Raw genomic sequence first — 10,826 nt, forward strand, 5'->3', positions numbered from 1 at the left:
TGCTATGAATGAATGGAATAAAAAGATTTTCACAAGATTTTTGGAAGTGTAGTTTTTGTTTAGCCCAATTCACATGAATATTGTGCTTTCTTATCCATGGTCTTCCAAGAGAAACCAGATCCACTAGCTTTCCTATAGGCAGCACATAAAACTTATGCAATGCATCGCACATTAACATAAACCTCAATCATTAGCGATCCAAGTAATATATTTTCTCCAAAAAAAGGTTTGACATTTGATTTTCTTTGGTTTGATAGTTGGTTTTCCCAAAGTTGCCCATGTGTCAAAGTTAATGAGGTTCAAAGCACTTCCCCCATCAACATAAGTGTCAAATATGGGCTTACCTTGTCCCAAGCCTACTTGAATGTATGGCTCCATGTTTGGTTCATCATTGGAGGTTTGATTCTCATGATCATTTCTATTCAACATTCATGCCAATTATCTTTGCTTTTCCATTTTAATCTCAATTTGAATGGGTATGAATTCATTTCCTTCTTTGTCGGAGAATTTGGTTATTTGTTGAGATTTGTTGACATGTACATCCATGATAGCCAATATATCCATCCATCAAAAGGGCTCAAAAAGTATTATAGAAAGGGATCTAGAACATAGCAGCATGTGCCACATTTGTTTCAAGAATACAGTCTTCCCTTTGTAGGCTATCATGGTTTGAAATAGCAAACATCCACATAGGTGTATCGTCCTTAAGCCATAATGGTAGTTTGGTATTTCTAGATGATAGTGATTTGATATCCAAATCTTCTTTTGGTCGTGTTTACATCCCTATAGGAATGTTCCAATAAACTCACTCATGTTATAGCCCCAGATTGCTTGAGATATATGACATTACAGCCCCATTTTTGAATCATCTAGAGTTGTATCATTAAAGGTCTCCCCAATATGATTTCATAGTTTGATTTGGCCCCAAAATCTACAACGGCATCAGTATGTTCATAATCAATCCCAAAGAGGTGACTATCACTCCTTCCAACAATACTAGAGGTCTTTCAACATGTCCATTTCCAACAATACGAGAGGTCTTTCAACATGTCCATTTGCAAGTTATAGTTTCATACCAGTTTTTCTAATTGTTGGTTTTTTCCCAAGCTTCCCAAACTTGTTTGGTAGCAATAGCAATTAATGCTCCATTATCCACTATAACAAGAGGTTTAACTCCGACATACTCAACAAGCAGAGTGGTATTGCCTTTGTCTATTTTGCTAATGCTCCATTATCCAATATAACAAGAGGTTTAACTCCGGCATGCTCAACAAGCAGAGTGGTATTGCCTTTGTCTCTTTTGTTGTATTCTCCCACTTTGTTTACTGTTACACATTTGACTATCATCCTAGGTTCATTTTCTTGCTTTAAGTGTTGAACATGCTCCTTTGTCATTCTCTCAAGATCGTTTTGCAAACCTTTTTACAAATGACGTTTAATGGGTGTAGATAAAAAAGAATGAAAATTGTTCACATCTAAGGTCTTTTTTATTGTGTGTAGTTTCATAGTATTGCATACGACTGACTTTTCTTCATGCTGTCCTAAATACGAGGGTAAAGTTTTGAGAGTAATGTCCTTTCAGAGGGTTCTGGGGACCCCAATCCCCATACAATGACTACATATCCACTTCCATTCAAGGATGGTTCAGGCATAATTCCTCCAAGGAGTCAAACACTTGAGCCTAAAGTTGTTGTTTCTAATATCTCTGTCTTTTGGCTTTTTGCATCTCTCTTGAAGACTTTACAAACACTTGCTCTCAAATGGTTTGTTTATTTCCTTGTTCTTGCAATTTTGCTCTTTCCCTTGTTGCAGACAATTCTTTAGCCCCTTCTTCAATTTGTGCATTTTGCTTCCACATTCTTAGTGAGTTTCTATCTCTTCTTGCTCTGCTTATAGCTTGTGATGACTTCTAACATCCTCACCATCAATTTTTTTCTAGAGCTTTGTTTGAGATCTCGTCACAACATTCCCACGAACTATTGTTCACCCTCGGATGAGGTTGGCAGAATGGACTGTGCCATGTTCAACGCCTGTTTATTTTGTGTTTTTGGATAGTACTCTAGAAAGTGATGCCCTTTCTTATTGCAATCATGACAATACACTGTAGGAGGTACCAAGTTTTTCCTCGTCTCTTTACACTCATTCTTCCATTGATCACGGGATCCAATTATGACAACCCTCAATCCTTTGTATTGGTGGATTTCCAGATGCACCCAAGTTGATTGGATTCTTTCTTAATAGGCATATTATGGGTTGGTTCTACCCCAGGTGGTGGCATATACTAATCTTCATTAACTAGTATTGAAGATGTACTTTCTCCATAGGACATGATAGGAGCCAGTGCTTATTTACAAACTTGTTCTTTACGTTGTATCCATTCAAGAGAACTTGGATTCCCACTAGGTAGGTGGTGTTTTGTCTCCTTGTGTCTCTATGGGTATATAATTCTCATCTCCATTTTACCCTGGCCTATAGTAGCACTCGTGGGTTTCATGGTTTGTCCACTTACCTTCTGTGGCACACAATTGAAGTTGTCCCTAGTGAGATATAAGTTTGTTCTTGAGGAGTTACTTGTTTAGACAAAATTTTTCCTTGAAGAGTATCCATCAATTAAGTCATTTTCCTCAATGTTCCTTTGTACTCTTCTATAGTGGATTTTTTTGTTGGACTTGCTTGTGTAGGCATAGCCACTTCTATCTTGCCACTCCCTATATCTTCTTCTTGGGCATCTTCCCCATAGATCTCACAATTATTCCTTAGCTCAATAGCATCATGTATATATGCCGTCCAAAGTGGAATGTTTCATTCTATACAAGCTTATGTGTAATTCTCTATTTGACAAACCTTCCACGGAGCGAAACAAGTCTCTCTTGTAACAAAAATCTCACTACATATTGTCGCATCCTGCTCACACAATCTCTGATGGTTTCCTCGTTATCTTGTTTAAAGTTGTATATTTGTGTTAATGCCTTGTGTTTGATTCCTATTTTAGCAAATGAAGCAACAAACTTTAGGCTGGAGCCTAAAGGTCATGAATGCTTCTAGATTCTAGACTTTGAAACCATGGTAAGGCCTTGCCTTCCATTGTCATTCCAAAACCCTCATATTGTGTGTGAAAATCATACACTTTTTGCTCTAATTACTTGATGGAATCTTTCCAGGTGATCATAAGGATCTCCAAATCCATCTTACCTTTTTACCCGTTTTTGAAAATCACCCGCTCTTACCTCCCTTGTACAACCTAACCCATTCTTGTTAGTGTTTGGTATCCCCAATCCTAGACCTTCAAACCAAGTTAGGTCTAAATTTGTCCCATTTTCTCTCATGCTGGCTGGTTGGTCATCATGTCTATCCTATTTTGTATCATTTTTTCCTCCATTGATCCAATATTCTTGTGGGATAGAATCCTCACTATCACGCATTAGAGTACATGTGTCTGGTGGTTAGGATGACTCCACATGAGTAGAATAACCACTTGTTAAAATCCACGAGCTAAATTTTGAGGTGTGGCGATGGGTAGGATGTATCTCTTGGTTGTCTCTCAAGCCCACTCTCATAGTGCTACAAGACTTCTTGTTCTTTGCATGTGTAGCATATCTCTAAATTGGACTAGAAACCCAGGTGGTGGGTGATCTAGCATTTTTAAAAGACCATTCAAATCTTCTCAAATAGACATTCACTAACTCACCCTAGTTTAGTACAAACAATCCCTTTTTTTCTCCTAGTCAAGTCTATAGAAAGTCAAGTATTGGTGGCCCTCATGTCTTAGGACTCCTATTATAGACATCTTAAAAGGACTCCTATTGGTGGCCCTCAGGTCTTAGAACTCCTATTACAGACACCCTATAGAAAGTCAAGTATTGGTGGCCCACGAGTCTTAGGACTCCTATTACAAACACCCTAAAAGTTTGGAATTGGAAATCCTAGTTAAAAATAGTCTATGTTATCACTCACAAGCCTTTATCCTAGCAAAATTCAACTCAATTTTGAGTTGTGCATCAAAAGTTAAAGCAATTTCGTTGAATTGCACTTGAAACGGCACTTAAAATAGTTTCAAGCTCTAAAACCCCAATTCTAATGTTTACATAATATTTTGTGATCCAAATCTTCCAAAATTTGACAAGTAGGCTTTAATTACCAAGCACAACAAAAAATAGTCAGAATGGTAATCTGGGAGGAGGGTCTAAAATCAGTGCGCCTATTCTGATTTGGCAAAATTTGACCAAACTTTGTAAGCACACTCTAGGCAACATGTAGAAACATCCTATACCCAAGATTTGCAAAAAAAATCAAATTTTGGCACTTCCCAAGATAGGTGCACCCATAGCCCTTGTCTTGTTGAATGCATATATGCTTTTAAAATTGAATTTGAATATGTCTTTTGTCATTTTTGCTACCAAATAGATGTTGATGTAGTTTCAAACACAATTCTAGCTTTTTCTAAGGGAGCTCTATCCTTTTCTATGCTCGAACTTCCAAACGGATGCATAAATGAAGCAAAATGAGAAAAAATAGCAAGAAGATGGCCACACCAACAACTTTGTCAGAGACTTACGTTTAACTGCAGAGCTTTAACCTCTGATCATAATTCAAATCACAAATTTCCAATAGTACTTCACACAAGGGAGATACAAGCATGAGAAGCAAGAAGATAAGTAATTGTACTCAGAATGACAGAGAGCTCACTTTCATTTATCCAATACTTAGGCTCAATTTATAAAAGTTGACCTTTATACTTTGCCAATGGTCAAAATTTGATTCTCCGACCAATATGGCTCATAAGATTTGGCAAACTAAGTGCTATGGGTAATTCAATTACAAGTTGGAAGCCATTGGCCCCAATCTACTCAATAAAGGCTCACATATACATCCATAAAAATGATTTTTATAGTTGTGACTTTTGCTTCCATCGCATGTGGTCCCTCTTTCAGTGGCATGTGTTAGCTTGGTTGCTAACATGGTGTTTCAAAAGAGTGAAGTAGAAACAAACATTGTGAAAGACTTCCATCACATAATTGAATTTTGTTGCAAGCAACAAGTTATTTGGCATCTTACTAAAGACATTTTTTTGGCTCAATCATCAAATTTTTGGCAATGTTCCTCCATGTAACAAGAATTTTTAGTGTGACGTAGGAGTAATTGATGGGCATGATAGATGGGAGCTTATCACCTGAAGTGGAGTACCAAGCAAACTACCAGGTAATAGCTTCTATGTTAGTGAATTCCAAAAAAAATTGGGCTAATATTTGCACATATTTTAGAAATTCCAAGAGCACAATTACTTGCAGTATTTTCTTTGGTTTAGCTTCAGATGTAGCTGCTCTTCCCTAGTATGTTTGAAAAGTGGATCACTATATGCAAGACATGTGAGTTGATTCCACATTTTAAATTATGTTTCTTTGCCAAGTGTCATTCCATGCACAAGAATAGGTGCATTTCAACATGCTTTGTATGGGTACATTTTACGTTGCATTTATTGACTTTGGCTAGATTTATGATGCTTTAGAAAGGATTCTTGGTAACTAATAGAGTTGCAAGAGTTGTTGTCTTTCTCATCTATGCTTGCAATGGATATCACATCCCTAATTGGATGTTTTGATGCATAAGACTTTTAACATTGCATCAAAGATGCATGTCACATGGTGGTTTTTTTTGTGTTGATGTAAAAAGTATGTATGATTATAGGTATAGTAGTATGGGCATGTATAATTGCTCCTAGTTTTATAACTCAATTTTTTACTAGGTTTAATGAATATAATTTATTAAGAATACTTATAAATTGTTGATTCTATAGTAAAAGATATAGTTGTCTCAATGCTTACTCAATTAATCTTGGAGTGAAGTAGCCTAGGATTGTAAAGAGAAAATCCTCATTAATTGATTTGACTACTAAGAACACATTTAGGAAATGTACTATGAATCACTTTAGTTTTGGGGGCTATTATCAAGCTTTATACCAAGTTACATTCTCACTGCACTATGACACTATGTGTAGAGTGTTTAGTTTGAGTTAGCTTTGATCATATACAGTATCATGTTGTTGACTACTCAAACTTGTAGGATTTGATGCCATATGGGAAAAGTTCCTTCATGCCTATGGTTGTAGGCCTGGACATCATGCTTGGCAGTACTATGATGGAAAATATTCTCTCATGTATGTTGAGATTTCTAGTAGGCACAAATGATTATAGTAACATGCAGAAGAGTGTGGAGTTACGAAGTTTATGGGGTCTCTCTCACACACATGGTTGTGCACCACAATTACTCCACACATGGATCTTTATGTTTACAATAATAGCAACATTTTTGTGCCTTATTATGCATGTGGACAATAAGTACCTGCATGGACATAGTCACAAAGCACCAACTTTTTTGTTTATTCCACATGAAAGTGCTAGTCATTTAATAGAATGATCTGGACCAATAAGAGATCAATTTCTTGAGACAAAAGTGATGGTATGAATTTCATGTTTGTTTCCAAAAGGCATTGCTTAGGCTTTGGGGTAATAAGTTTTTCTTGGATGGAACACCTTGGAACTAGGTAGGCTCTTATGTTCACCTAAGATCCCTTATGAACAAAGTTCAAGTATCTCTATGGATTCCACCTTAGAGTCATCAATTTTATTACAATCATATGGTTTTAAGTAGGCATATAAAATGGGCATATTATCATGATTAATCAAGTGAAAAGCCTGACGAATGCTCTACTTGGGTAAACATTACTGCTTACAAACCAATTTTTCAGGGTTTTTTTAAAGGACAAATACTCTTCTTCAAAGGGGCCATATTGTAGTCCTAAGACTAATAATCGAAAGTCTAGGAGCTTATGGGAATGGGGATTTAAGAGGGTTCTATTATAGGAGTGCACACATGGAAAGGCATAGAATCCTATATATGGGAACAAGGCTAGCCTATATAAGGAGATGATCGGGTGGATGTTTAGTGTGCTATCTCAACCCTTGTCGAAGTCGAAGTGAATGATTGAACATATACTAATAGCCTTTCATAATACACTCTCAAAATTAGTATATTTTCCATCTAGATGTCTTGGAAATCTAAGTAAAACTTCACCAACATCATCATGAAGTTGTTGTGGCCTTTCCATGACCAAGTAGGGACAATCCCTTGCTTGCTTGCATGAGTGGTCTCTCTTCAAGCATCGCACACATGAATGCTAGAGCTTAATAATGCAGATAAAAATTGTTTCCACCAGATTATAGTCACCTCCAAGAGGTCTTAGAGCTCTTCCAAGATACAAGCTTGATGCTTCAATATTATCTCTTGATCTATGGAATAGACTAGACATATGCACCAAATGATGAGAGCCACTATTTGGCCACTTTATCCCTCTTCTCTATAGTTTCTTTCTCCAATCTTCAAGAAAATAAGTATCCATTTTCTTTATCTTATGATTTGAGAGGGACACTATGAATACAAGTACTTAAAAGCTAGAGCTTTCTAGCACTATGATTGCCAAAATGTAGGATGACTAATGGTAATAACAAGTCTAATAGACAAAAAAAAATAGTTTCCTTAGAATTTTTAGACAAGAAGAAAGTGTGATATGCTTAGCTAGTCAATTAGTTCTTATTGAAAATAAAAAAGAGCGAGTCATGATGTATGTATAAGCGCATTGAGAAAGTAATGGGTCCCTTTCACACCTAGTGATGCTCATGCCCGTCTCCGATCTCCTCTATTTTGTCAAAGCTCTTTATCCAACTATGTTGGACTCCTTTGTTATGTTTCTTGGACATTCATCCCCCATGGGTGCCATCAATATTCATGTGTGTGTTGTTGATCCATCTTGTGTCTTCTTGTTATGTCTTATGTCCATTCTTGTCTTTCTCTTAGTTTTTCTTGAAATTGTGTCCGTCAACTCCTTCCTTCGTTGTGGGTAAAGGCCACTCTTGTCAAATTGAAGCCTTCCCTTGTGTGATTAGAGCATGTCTTGTGTGATGAGAGAATTTATTTGGAATCAAATGCTTTGAGGTTTTGCGACCATCGCTTTACCTTAATATTATTAAATAGCTTCGGTGAATTGTCAATAGACTTGGGTTCTCAAAATTGCAACGTATGATTTTGCCTACATAATAGTTCTTCATCTTCCTAAATGGTGGCAATGCCTTAATTCCACATTCTATCAGAAGGTGGTGAGGCATATCTCTCATTCTCTAGTCTCTTATTACTCCTACAGAAGCATATCAAAACATCATATTTCCTAGTAAAATATGCATGATTTTCTTTGGAAGAGCTATATCTAGATATCCCACACATGATTTGTGTAAGGATATAGGTTCACTATATTGTTCTTCATGATTTATGTAAGGACATAGCTTCATTATAGTTTTCTCCACATAACCATATCTACCAAACACATATGCTTTTGTGGAAACGATTGAAAATGCATTGTAAAGCATGTGATGACAACCACCTGACACATTCACCTTTGTTAGGTGGTGGAAAATGACATGTAGATCCTTCTCATGGTCACATGAAGAAGATTGTCTAGCAATTTTCTAACTAACGCAAGTTTTAAATTTTCCCTCAGTTTAGGGACAGCTACGAATGTGTTTAGGAGTATGTCAAATTGGTGCTAATGTAACAACAGATTAGCTAGCCAAGAAAAACATATAGTGGTAGCCAACATATGAGGTATTTTTTGAGCATAAGGATTAGCTAGCCAAGAAAAACCTATGGTGGCAACCAACATATGAGATAGTTTTCAAGCATAAATATTGTGATTGGATTTACAAGCCCAAATGAAAAGTGGTTGTGGTAGCAATGACAAATGCAAAGCTAGGGTGAGGGAAATGTTCATAAGCAAGGCACGAAGTTTAATTTGTATTTTTCTAGAGCTTCTTACATGACCATTATTGCTTAGAATCCGTGTGTTGACATCATATAATGGGTGTGTTGTACATCCATGGCACATTGAAGATATTTTTGAATGGTATTTCATTAAAATGCATCTTCTTGTAACTTTGAGCTTTCGAAATTTGGAAGTTACAAAAAGTGTTGTATGTTTTGAAACAACCTCATTAAAGAAAGTAGCATACTTCTTGTGCATGGTTCTTGCAAATATCCAAATAAGTATACTCTTTACATGAAAATTTTGATAAAATTGTAGTGATTGTTCATGCATAGATACCATGCTATGCTTGCATCATTACTTGGGTATTCAAGCTTGCAAACATGCGGAGATTTGTTTTCAATCTTATCTTATAGAATGAAATTATATTTTATCGACAATTTGTGAAATGATCTTTTATGCATACATTTCATAAAAGGGTGGACATTCAACACTAACACTTAGATAGTAGTTGAATTGAGGTGCATTTACCATATCAAGGAGACAAAGTCCACACACAAGGGAATTGTCATGGACTATATGCTAATATTAAAATAACATTGCATATCTTTTCAAAACATTTAGTATGCTCCCCTTCATAGATCGACTTTTAGTCCTTAGAGCTAGTACAAATTTAGTGTGAAGTCACTTTTGTGCCTAATCTCACCTTTTGGGGAATGTTTCAACAGATAGGGCAATGGTGTGTGTGCATGTCTTTAGATTCATGCCAAGGCATTCCCATGTAACTAATTCTTTGGTTGCAATCCAACTACTTTGCTTTATTCGTCCTCTATGTTGTTTTTATTGTGTGCTTGCATTTCAAAAGGCTAACCTTATATTCACTCCAAAAGTGCAATAGTGGGAGAATGTTTCATAATTATTTTGGTTAATGTGTGGCAGACACTTGATAGTTTCATTTAGCTACATCTTATTTTATTTTAGTGTGCGGTTGACTAAAATTATGTCTTAAAAGCATGCATTTAAGACACCTAAGCACTAAATGTGTGCATTGGGCCAAAGTCACTCAACTATGCTCAAATAGATCAGCAACGCTACACAATTGACACCACCCTTTAGTAAGTACAGAAGGAAATAAGAGAGCAGTGATTGGAGGCAAATATGTGTACAAAAGTGACAAATAGATGTAATCCTTGAACATATGTTCAGAGGTTCATATATCAACAATAGTACCATCTCGAGTTACCTCGTCTCTTTTGCAAAGAACCGTCCCTACCTTGACTCTAAAGTGAACATAAGAATTCCACTCTATTGAGAAAGTTGTGGAGTCAATAAATGTTGTTTCAATCTCACACACACTTAAGGTCCGTTTAATAAACAAGATTTGCAAAATTCCATATATTTTTCTGTAAATGAAATGCAACTCTAGACTCCAACATCAATAAAGATGGTGGAAGTAGCTACATCAATAATGATATTAAGACGGTGCATTTCTAATAATTTGGGAATTTCAATCATAGCACAATTTAATCAGTTTGTTTTCAGAGTTGGGTAGGGCACGCCCAGCCGCTCCCCTCATACAATTTAATCAGTCGTCATCCAATTGTTGAAAGACAAAAGTGAGCTCAAAAATTGTAGGAGATATTCAAGCAAACATCTCATCTCCAATAGTTCAAAGAAAAAGAACATGAGCCAATAGAAAACCATCAAAATATCAAAGCCACCTACATACACCATTGTGTGAATCCGTAAGGCAAGAAAGGCATACCAAATCGATGGGCCAAAGGATCAAGGGAATAATAAAAACCATGAAAAAGATCATCTATTAAGAAGGTTATATTAATAGGCTCCATATGAGTAACTCTTCACATCTAAATGGCATTGGCTTGAGGGCAAAAAGTTAGCCAACTTTTGCTTGCAAAGTCCAACCATAGGGTGCTTGAGTAATGCTTACTAAGCCCATTAACTATTGACATGTTACCATAGGGTGCTTGAATAATGCTTATTAAGCGCCTTAAGT

This window comes from Adiantum capillus-veneris, chromosome 4 (assembly GCF_014529385.1).
Source record: "Adiantum capillus-veneris isolate H3 chromosome 4, ASM1452938v2, whole genome shotgun sequence".
Taxonomy (NCBI): domain Eukaryota; kingdom Viridiplantae; phylum Streptophyta; class Polypodiopsida; order Polypodiales; family Pteridaceae; genus Adiantum; species Adiantum capillus-veneris.